The 12,165-nt window shown below is 34.9% G+C and overlaps 1 long non-coding RNA gene and 1 pseudogene across 1 annotated transcript; one reads left to right on the top strand and one right to left on the bottom strand.

Moving 5' to 3' along the window:
• Nucleotides 1-2,340: 2,340 nt before the first annotated feature.
• On the top strand, nucleotides 2,341-3,022 carry LOC120128276 (annotated as a pseudogene).
• Nucleotides 3,023-3,322: 300 nt separating this feature from the next.
• On the bottom strand, nucleotides 3,323-5,564 carry LOC120128277. Its single transcript, XR_005516621.1, has 4 exons — nucleotides 4,980-5,564; nucleotides 4,145-4,300; nucleotides 3,697-4,065; nucleotides 3,323-3,501 (listed from the first exon to the last, which is right to left on the bottom strand). It is a non-coding gene; the product is annotated as an uncharacterized LOC120128277 (long non-coding RNA).
• Between the last annotated feature and the right edge of the window lie 6,601 nt (nucleotides 5,565-12,165).

Raw genomic sequence — 12,165 nt, 5'->3', positions numbered from 1 at the left:
TTAAAGGACAGCTTGCCGGTCTTCGCACCCGTCAGCTGATGAAACCCAAACTTTCCAACCCACACCTTTTCGACCCCATAAACGTGATTATGGCTTCCATTTCACCGAGAAACGCCTCAATCTCTCCAAATTGACGATGGGCTCTTCGATTTCTTCATCCTTCGATCTCCACGGTTCACGGTCTGATAGGCCTGAAACTAGACTATATTGGTAGACTAGTCATTCTCTCGTGGTCCACTGTTCAGATTGGTCGTCCGTCCATCGAAGCTATGCCATGTCAGCCCGTCCGTTAAGTTTTTAACGACAGGATACTAAAATGAAACAAAAACTAAATGTTAGGTATGATTTTGAAAAAAATAAATAAAAATTTAGGTACTAAAACGGACCGAAACTAATAGTTTAGATATTAAATGCATAGTTTACCCTTATTTATATTGATATATTACTGATTGATTTCAATTTAAACGAGTCTTTCTAACCATATATGATATATATATATATATATATATACATTTTTCATATTCCTTTTAACATGCATACATAAGATTTGTAATGTTATTTAATAAATCAAATATCATCTAAAGTTATATAATATGTTTATAATATTTTTTTAAAAAAATATAGGGTTTTTGAGGAAAAATATTGAGGGATATGAAGAAGTGAAATAATTAATAGGAAGAAAGAATTTGTAAAGAATGGTAGTTGGAAGATTAAATTAAATAAAATACAATATTAAAGAAAAATTATGAAAAGATTAAATTTATTATCAAAAAGAAGAATGACATTACACATTTATTCTATAGTGGTTGAAGAGTATGCGATTCAATCTTGATAAAAATAAATAAACTTAAAAAAAAAAAGAAATTGAAGAACAATATAATTAAGGATCATATGGTAAAATAATCAAATTATTTAAGTCAAAACCGAATGATATCATTTTAATTTTAATTTTTAAATTATTCAAAATTTGTAAATTCAAATTCAACTCACACTTAAAATTCAAATAAAACTTAAGTTCTTATGTAAATTTCGAGTTATTCAAGTAACTTAAAATTTGAGTTTGAATTTGAAAAATTCAAGTCAACTGAAAAATAAAAAATTTAGTTAAGTAATTTGATAATTTTATGATTTAGTCTGTAACTTCTTTATTCTTTCAATTCATTACTTTAAGTCCATTTTATCAAATTTGAATCATATGTTCTTAAAATATTTTAAAATACGTATGTATCTTTAATTTTTTTTTACAACAAATTTTCTATTTTGTTAATTTAATCCTTCTGCATTGTAGGATTTCCTCATTTTTTCCCTTCAATTCCTCCATTTTAAATCCAGTTTGACTAAATTTGAACAACATGCTTCTACCACTATAGAATATGTATGTAATTTCGATTCCTAATTTTAACAACAAATGTGCTTGTTTTACAATTTAGTCTCTCAACTTTTTATTTTATTATTTTTGATCTTTTACCTGTATTTTTGTTCTTTTCTGCAAATTATTGATTCCTATCAATTATACGATTCTTTATACACTCCTCAATACTTCATCTTTAAAATACATTCTTTGAAAAATAATATTATAAATAACTTTATATTTTAGATATTATTTGATTTATCAAATAACGTTACAATGTGAAAAGAATATGATGGAATATATATGTATATCTTATATGATTAGAATAAGTCGACAAATTAGAACCAACATGTACCAGAATATTATAAATGATTGCAATTTAATTTGAACATAAATTCAAAGAACTTGACTCTATTCGAATTTCACAAACTCGAATCGAAAAAACTTTAAAAAATGAAGTTTCAATGATCAAATAAAACGTGTAACTTGACTAACTCATTTTTTTACTCGACTCAACTTAACCCGATTAAATACTCACCCCAACCAATATTTGAACCAAACGCAACGAGTCCACTGACATGATACCGAAACTTTAATTTAAACTCGAGTGGTTGTTAAAAGCCACAAGCTTATAAAAAATCAATTAAACTTGTGGATATTTTTTTCAACACTCAATCAATCCCATGCATTTCAAAATCTCGTCAATTCACTCATTAACTAATATTGATTATTCATTTAATCCTATGTGCTTAAGCGTTCAATATTATTCATTTATGGAATTATGGTTGGGGAAGGATCTTAATAATATAGAATTTTTACCAAAAATATGTTCAAAATTTTAATCTTAAAAAAAGCATAAGATCACACACACACACATATATAAATCCTAATATTAACAATGTGGTGCTTTTCCTTCAACTTTGCATCTAATTTTTCTCCAAAATATTCTCCCCGCCATTGAATTGAGAACAACCTTCATTGATTTTGGAAATTAGGGGTTCTTTTTCTCTTCCAATGCCAAGTATTTTCTTGTTGACTTTCTAACCATACAAACAATCAGTTTTAGAATTTTTTTAGGTTTCTAAGATACTGAAATCCTTGCTTCATCATTCTTGGATTAATCTTTTCCCGATCGAAAACATACCTCTCTAGTTCATTTTCATCTTGACGACACCGACGTCGGCATCCACATCTTTGTTGGAATGGACCGAATAGAGTTAGAAAGGGTTTTCCAAATGTTCGACAAGAACGGAGACGGAAAGATTACAAAGAAGGACTTAGCCGAGTCGTTGGAGAGTTTGGGCATCTCCGTTTCCGAAGGAGACTTAACTCAAATGATTGAAAAATTCGACGTCGATGATTGTGTCAATATCAACGGGTTCAGTGAGTTGTACCAATTCATTATGGGTGATAAATATGAAGACGAAGATATAAAAGAAGCTTTTAAGGTTTTCGATCAGAACGGAGACGGTTACATTTCCGTCGATTAGTTGGGATCCGTTTTGATTTCTCTCGGGCTTAAACAAGGGAAAAGCATCGAGGATTGTAAGAGGATGATAAGGCAAGTGGACGAGGATGGGGATGGTAGGATCAATTTTAATGAATTCAAACAAACGATGAATGGAGGTGGTCTTAGTGCTCTATATTGACATACAACCTCATCATTCTCCTATAGATCAAGACAATCTTCTCTTCCATTTCGGTTTCATTTATTTTAAATAAAAATTCGATTTATTCAGATTTAGAATAACTATCGAATAAATTATAATCTAATCAGCATTAAATTTTTATTCATCAAGATCTACCATTACAGAAATTCATGATCGTCTTAGATGGAATTTAGATTTAAAAATAATAATATTCAGATATATTCATAATATGATTTACATATTCGAATTAGGTGGTCTTAGTGCTCCATATATGCAATTTTTATTCGATAGTGCATGTGTAGCATAACATTTAACAAGATATCCAAATAAACATATTCAGAACATGATTTACATATTCAGACATCTTCATAGTACAGAGTAAAGCTTTTTACTTAGATCTTTCCTGGTAAAGTCTACTACAAGATAATATGTATAATTAATACATCAATCTTCAGTGAATCTTCAAGATCCTTATCTGGGGCATGCAACAATCATTGAAACCTGCAAATTGTTGAAATGACCTAAAACACGATTCAACGATAATGGTGGGAAACGATTAAAATGACTCTAGAAGTAAAGCACACACAAATGGCCATTAGGTCACGACTCAGACTAGAGTGAGTTTTGGATACGAGTATATGTCCAAAATAGGAGTCTTCATTTCCCTTTTTGGCAACACCAAGATGAAATACATACCTTAATAGCAACTGGCTTCTAATTTCATCCGTCTGCAAGAGCACTCGAGTCACTGGACTCCTGTTTCTCCCTCCAGATTGCGTGCACCTCATCGGTTCGAAACCGCTGAGCGAATGTTGACTCCTTGAATGGTGTTGTGGACCCATGAACATAGGCAAGGAGACCCGTATACGCTATCATTGCTCCATTGTCAATGCAGTACCTGTCATCAGTAGCTAACAATCTCCCACCCCGTTCAGAACACATTGTCTGCATCATCTCTTGTAACCGCTCATTGCAACCCACACCACCAACTATGAGAACATCTTTCGAGTCTCAATGAGCCATCGCTCGTTCTGTGATCTCCACAAGCATTGCAAACAGAGTTTACTGCAACGTTTTACGGTATAAGTTGAAAACAATGCATTAGGATGCATACGTAAAGATCCTTGGCCTCTAAGTAATTCACCTGAAGCGAATAGCATAAATCCGCAGGGCTGCATTAGTTGTTTTTGAGCTTCTCCTCAGCAGTAGCTTCAATGAAGCTCAATATTCCACTAAAGGAAACATCCATCCCTTTGACCACATATGGAAGATCGATAAATTTTTCACCTTTCTTTGCTAGCTGGGAATGGAGAAAAGCCGTATCAGGAAGGGCGAACGGAAATACTTTTGGAAATTAGTACATGAAGTTGTGGGAGAAAAACTTGGTCCGAAAAAGGAAATAGAAAACACATCTAGAAACATGGAAGCTCCGGTAAAAGCATCCACTTTGTCTCTAGAAGTGCAAATGGGGAATAGCAAGATGTAAAGAGACATATCAAAAGAAACCCGAATACGTCAATTGAATGATTAAATCAAACTTCAGCAAGATGTACAGATTCGAAATGGATGAAACCAGATTGAATAAGTTAGAAAATTAACCTAACTCGGACCTGTGTGTGAGTTCATGTATGTTCGATTTTTTCTAAGATGTCCAAGTTTTCGAGGTCCCTGGAAGACCATATCCCCGTATTGAAACACCAAAATCCGGCTCCCTTCCTTATACATACGGTTATATCTATATATATATATATATATACACACACACTTAAATCACTTGAAGTACCAACATGCGCTGCATTTGACAACCTAAAGGTATTCAAGCAATGGCAAAACCTCCGATGTTTGAGCATCTAAAGCATAACAGTGAACTGGAAATAGGTTCAATAGAAGCATTGCAAAGGAGCTCTGTTATAACCGGGAATCAAGAAATATTTGATCTTTCTGAACTTGAAAAATACAACATAACAACTTTCAAGTACCTGCTCAATGTTATATCCAGGGCTCGGATCATTCGAGAGGGTTAAAACTCGAGCAAACCGATCCAAGCAATTCCCGAAAGCAATATCAATAGTCTATCCGAAGATTCTGTATCGTCCTTCACTATATGCGATAACTTGAGAATTCCCACCACTAACATACAACACAACGGGATCATCTGCTCCGGTAACAATGCTTCCCATCTTGATATGTGCAACAAAGTGGTTAACCACAACAATGGGCTTCTTCCATAGCAGTGAAAGAACCCTAACAACAACGGCGGACACTTGTAACGGTGCACCCATACCCGGACCCTTAGTGTAACAAAGGCAGTCAATGTCATCAGGGGTTATCTCGGGCTCTTTTAAAGCCGATTTAACCAGTGGGAGCACATGTTGGAGATGGTGTTGAGCAGTTTCCCGTGGAAGGAAACCTTGACCGAGTAAGGTAACGTAGGCGTGCCTCGGGTTCGACAAAATAGTGCCATCTAATGTCACAACACCAACACCAATCTTGTTGGCTGATCCTTCGAAACCAATGGCTATCATTATTTTCTTCATTCTCACTGAAATGTAATGTGCCAAGTAACAACCTTTAAAATTAACACAAAGCTGTTCATTTAATCCTTTGGAGCCTGTCATTTTAAACTAAGAGTAAACTACACTGGTAATCACTGAACTTTTAATGCACTTGCACTTTGGTCACTGAAATCAGAAAAACTTTCATTCGACTAACTACCATTAATGAATACTTTCATTTCGGTCATTGCAGTTAAAGACAACTGAGTCGGCATGCCCATATGTTGAACGGCAGCTGAGTAAGCATGCCACTTATCATTTTCTTCAATAAATCTTATCTTACATATGTTAAAAGTCAAATAATTTAGGCACCAAATTAGGCACCAAATGGTGCTTTGTCAAAGTCAAAAATTAGGTACCTAATTTTTGTTGAAATTGGGTAATGCGATAATTAATTTTAGTTATTGTAATTTAGGGTATTTATAAGATTAGTCCTTAAGTTTCAACTATAAATACCCTAGCTCATTTAGTTTCAAAATCATCCCAAAGCATTCTAGCTTTCTTTCAATACTAGAGAGAATTTAGAGAGTTTCTTGAGAGTTATTTTCTCCTTTTTATCAAGAGAGAATTATCATTATTTTCTCCTTGGTAGATCGAGAGAGGTTGTAATTCTTATTTTCTCATAGTGAAATTCTTCTACCGTTGCCCGTGGTTTTTACCCTATATTATTTAGGGGTTTTTCACGTAAATTTTGTGTCTCTTTTTATCTTCATTTTTATTTTCTCAAATTATCAGTTGCGATTTTGCTCTATCTGATAGTCGTCTTCCACAACAATTGGTATCAGAGCTAGATTAGAGTGTGTAATATCTGCTTATTGTCTTTGTGGTTGCCACCAAAAGGTGGATCCTCCAACATAAGAAAGTAAGAAGTTATTACTCATTCTTTGAAGATTCCAGAGAACTATTCACGATAGTGAAATAGTGGGAGCTATCCGTAAACGAAGCAATGGCAACAAAATTTGATATTGAAAAGTTCAATGGGAGAAATTTTTCATTGTGGAAATTGAAGATGAAGGTCATCCTGAGGAAAGACGGTTGTCTAGCAACTATCAGCGAAACACCAGTAGATTTCACAGACGACAACAAATGGATCAAAATGGACGGAAATGTTATGGCAAACTTTCATCTAGCATTAGCAGATGAAGTATTGTCAAGTATCGAGGAGAAGAAGACAGCTAAGGAGATATGGGATCATCTCACCAAACTGTACGAGGCCACATCGTTGCACAATAAAATTTTCCTTAAGAGAAAATTGTACACTCTCCGTATGCCAGAATCTACTTCAGTGACGGGGCACTTAAATACACTGAACACTTTATTTTCTCAGCTTACATCCTTAAGCTATAAAATAGGAGAACAAGAACGTGTTGAACTTCTACTTCAAAGTCTACCGGATTCATATGATCAACTTGACAAACAATAATGTCACCAGTCCAGTCTTCGATGACGTTGCAGCTGCTGTTCTATAAGAAGAAAATCGGTGCAAGAACAAGGAAGACAGACAAGTAAATCTGTAACAAGCAGAAGCGTTGACAACGATGACAACGATGAGAGGGAGATCAACAGAACGTGGCCAAAGCAGCAGTCACAAACATGATAGATCGAAGTCGAGAAGCAAGAAGAATTTAAAGTGTTACAACTGTGGAAAGAAGGGTCACTTAAAGAAGGATTGTTGGAGTCTAAATAAAAACTCCAATCCACAAGGCAATACCGCAAACACTTCAGATGATGGAGATGCTCTATGCTGTGAAGCATCAACCACCGTGGAAGGAAGAAAACGATTTGCAGATATATGACTCATTGATTCGGGAGCAACATATCACATGACCTCAAGAAGAGAATGGTTCCATCATTATGAACCTGTCTCAGGAGGATCTGTGTATAGTTGCAATGATCATGCCTTAGAGATCGTTGGCGTGGGAACCATCAAATTGAAGATGTATGATGGAACAATTAAAGTTGTTCGAGATGTGCGGCACGTGAAAGGTCTGAAGAAAAATTTATTATCATACAGATTGTTGGATAATAATGCTAGCAAGATTGAAACACGGAAATGAATCATGAAGAGCGCTTATGGTGCTTAAAGGTGAAAAGATAGCTGCAAACTTGTACATGCTGAAGGGAGAGACATTGCTAGAAGCAGAAGCCTCTGTTGCCTCATGTAGTTCAGATTCTGCAATGCTATGGCATAAGAAACTTGGACACATATCAGAACAAGGAATGAAAGTCCTTGTGGAGAAAAAGCTACTTTCAGGCTTAACAAAGGTATCACTTACTTTATGTGAGCATTGCATAACAAGTAAGCAGCACCGGTTGAAATTCAACACATCAAATTCTAGAGGCAAAAGTGTTCTAGAATTGGTTCACTCTGACGTATGGCAAGCACCAGTTACATCCCTATGCGGAGCAAAATATTTTGTCTCATTTATTGATGACTACTCTAGGAGATGTTGGGTGTACCCTATTAAGAAGAAGTCCGATGTGTTTTCAACTTTCAAAAACTTCAAAGTGCGGGTGGAACTTGATTCTGGAAATAAAATCAAGTGTTTCAGAACAGATAATGGAGGATAATACACAAGTGAAGAATTTGATGACTTTTGCAGGAAAGAAGGCATCAAAAGACAGTTCACAGTGGAGAACACTCCTCAACAAAATGGAGTGGAAGAGCGGATGAACATAACCTTGTTAGAAAGAACAATAACAATGTTGAGGGATGCAGGCCTAGAAAAATCATTCTGGGCAGAAGCAGTCAATACCGCCTGTTATTTGGTGAATCGAGCTCCATCAACTGTAATAGAGCTGAAGACACCAATGGAGATGTGGACTGGTAAACCAACTGATTATTCAAACCTCCATGTATTTGGAAGTATTGTATATGTGATGTATAACTCCCAAGAAATTTTAAAGCTGGATCCAAAATCCAGGAAATGTAAATTCTTGGGGTATGCTGATGGTGTAAAGGGGTATCGCTTGTGGGATCCTACTGCCCACAAAGTGATCATTAGCAGGGATGTTATCTTTGTAGAAGATAAGTTACAAAGAAAAGAAGATGATGATAGCGCTGAAAAGTCAGAGACTACACAGATACATGTGGAAAATGAGGTTGAACAAGGAGATTATTCTGAAGCAGAACGAGCACATGATGAACAAGAAGCAGGGAGTTCTGAAGCTCCAACAACTCGTCAATCAGATCGTGTGAGAAGACGTCCCAATTGGCACTCAGATTATGTTATAGAAGGTAATATTGCATACTGTCTTTTAACAGAGGACGGTGAGCCATCAACATACCAGGAGGCAAAACACAGCTCAGATGTTTCACTGTGGATGATGGCGATGCAAGAAGAAATCGAAGCCCTTCATAAAAATAATACATGGGACCTTGTGTCACTACCACAAGGAAGGAAGCAAATTGGTAACAAATGGGTTTTCAAAATCAAGCGAAATGGTGACGATCAAGTGGAGAGGTATCGTGCAAGACTGGTGGTTAAAGGATATGCTCAAAAAGAAGTTATTGATTTCAATGAAATATTTTCTCCTGTGGTTCGACTAACAACAGTTCGAGTAGTTTTGGCAATGTGTGCTACATTGAACTTACATCTAGAGCAGCTAGATGTTAAAATAACTTTTCTTCATGGAAATCTTGAAGAAGAAATTTATATGCTCCAGCGTGAAGGTTTTGAAGAAAAAGAAAAGAAGAACTTGGTTTGTAGGTTGAACAAATCTCTATACGGTCTAAAGCAGGCGCCGAGGTGTTGGTATAAGAGATTTGATTCCTTCATTATGTGCCTTGGATACAACAGACTTAATGCAGACCCTTGTGCTTATTTCAAGAGGTCTGGTGATAACGATTTTGTTATATTGCTGTTGTATGTGGATGACATGTTGGTTGCAGGACCCAACAAAGATCATATTGAAGAATTGAATGCACAACTGGCTAGGGAATTTGAAATGAAGGACTTGGGATCAACAAACAAGATTCTAGGGATGCAAATTCACCGAGACAGAAGTAATAGGAAGATTTGGCTTTCACAAAAGAATTACTTGAAGAAAATCTTGTCACGATTTAGCATGCAAGATTGTAAGCCAATTTCTACCCCTCTTCCTATTAACTTCAAATTATCCTCCAGTATGAGTCCTAGCAGTGAAGAAGAGAGGATGAAGATGTCTCGAGTACCGTATGCATCAGCAGTAGGAAGTTTAATGTTCGCTATGATATGCACAAGACCAGACATTGCACAAGCAGTGGGAGTGGTTAGTCGGTACATGGCGAATCCAGGCAAAGAGCATTGGAATATTGTAAAGAGGATCCTCAGATACATCAAAGGGACCTCAAATGTTGCATTATATTACGGAGGATCAAACTTACTAATCAATGGTTATGTAGATTCTGACTATGCAGGGGATTTGGATAAAAGCAAATCTACTACAGGATATGTGTTCAAAATTGCTGGTGGAGCTGTAAGCTGGGTTTCAAAATTGCAGTCAGTTGTGGCTACGTCCACAACAGATGCAGAATATGTAGCAGCTACACAAGCCAATAAAGAAGCAATTTGGTTGAAGATGCTATTGGAGGAGCTTGGGCACAATCAAGAGTATGTCTCTCTGTTTTGTGACAGTCAAAGCGCCTTGTATCTAGCAAGGAATCCAGCATTTCATTCAAGGACAAAGAACATACGAGTTCAGTACCATTTCATTCGTGAAAAGGTGGAAGAAGGAACTGTAGATATGCATAAGATCTATACCAAAGACAACATAGCAGATTTCATGACGAAGACAATCAATGCTGATAAATTTACCTGGTGTCGATCTTCCTGTGGCCTGTCAGAAACGTAAGCAACATGAAGGTACAAGGTAGAAAGAATGGTGTGAAGATATGATTATTCCAATCAAATCTTCAAGTGGGAGATTATTAAAAGTCAAATAATTTAGGCACCAAATTAGGCACCAAATGGTGCTTTGTCAAAGTCAAAAATTAGGTACCTAATTTTTGTTGAAATTGGGTAATGGGATAATTAATTTTAGTCATTGTAATTTAGGGTATTTATAAGATTAGTCCTTAAGTTTCAACTATAAATACCCTAGCTCATTTAGCTTCAAAATCATCCCAAAGCATTCTAGCTTTCTTCCAATACTAGAGAGAATTTAGAGAGTTTCTTGAGAGTTGTTTTCTCCTTTTTATCAAGAGAGAATTATCATTGTTTTCTCCTTGGTAGATCGAGAGAGGTTGTAATTCCTATTTTCTCATAGTGAAATTCTTCTACCGTTGCCCGTGGTTTTTACCCTATATTATTTAGGGGTTTTCCACGTAAATTTTGTGTCTCTTTTTATCTTCATTTTTATTTTCTCAAATTATCAGTTACGATTTTGCTCTATCCGATAGCCGTCTTCCGCAACAACATATCCACAAAAAATTAGCAAATATGCATACAAAATTCACTCATCTACAAAGTTTTGAAGACTTCCAAATTCAGAAAACATAATTAATTCACAATTCCACATCCAAAAGCAAGTTATTCCATAAGGTTTTAAGTTAAACTCTTAAGGAGGGGGAAACACACATTTCATCCTTTGGGTACTGTATTTCTAGACAAAAAAGAAAACCGACCTTAAATTTCTCATCTTTCGTTTCAAACTCCATCTCTCTTGCCAAAAACCCCCCATCAAAAGAAACTTATTTAGGATTGTTCGAAGAAACTACTTCACCCTATTTTCATTTAATACATAAAGAGTAACATGAAAGGGAGCTTATCGAAGATAGGTGAAGATATATAAGAACCTTAGCGGCCCTAAAAAATGGCGCTTGAATAGCTGTGGCGGCGGAGCGGGAAGCAGCAACGGCTACTGACAATGGAAATAGAGAGAGAAAGAAACAGAATAGGGTCTTTTCTTATTGTTTGTTCAATAGGTTGTTTGTTCCGCCAACGGGTTTTCACTTCTTTCTTAAAAAATAATATTTTTTAAAATTATAAAAAATAGAATATGCATAATTTTTTAAAATAAATAAATATTTTTAAAAATATATATATTTATATAATACTTTGGGTAAATTATCTTATTAGTCATATAACTTTAATTTGTGCATCGATTTGATCATTAAGTCTTTTACAATGATTTTTTTTATCATTAGATGGTTAAATCGTTTGATAATATGCTCTTGAATATGAAATTAATATTATAATTGTTTGTTTGTAGAATATTTTATCATCTTTTAATGAGATTAAATATTCTAATTTTGCATTTATTGATTCGATAATAGATAAATCTTAAAATAATTTCTAATGAGTAAAAAAGACAATCACCAGTAGCAACAGAAACATTATGGAAGTCTATGATTAAGTTTGATTATTTGTGTGGGTTATTATTGAATGAAACTATATATATATATATATATATATATATATATATATATATATTGTAAGTTGCGCAGTTAAAAAATGTGTGGAAGTTGTAAAATTCAAATTTAAAAGTTATACACAAATCGAGCAGAGTTAAAGGATTAATTGTTATTTTTAAATATGTCGAGATTGTAGGATATTTAAACTTTTCCCTCTCTTAATAGGAGTTATTAAAAAAAGTTATATCAAATCATATCATATGTTTGGATATATGA

This window comes from Hibiscus syriacus, unplaced genomic scaffold, assembly GCF_006381635.1.
Source record: "Hibiscus syriacus cultivar Baekdansim isolate YM2019G1 unplaced genomic scaffold, ASM638163v2 tig00110478_pilon, whole genome shotgun sequence".
Taxonomy (NCBI): Eukaryota; Viridiplantae; Streptophyta; class Magnoliopsida; order Malvales; family Malvaceae; genus Hibiscus; species Hibiscus syriacus.
The sequence above is the reverse complement of the archived record's forward strand: the minus strand, read 5'-3'. Positions and strand labels throughout refer to the sequence as shown.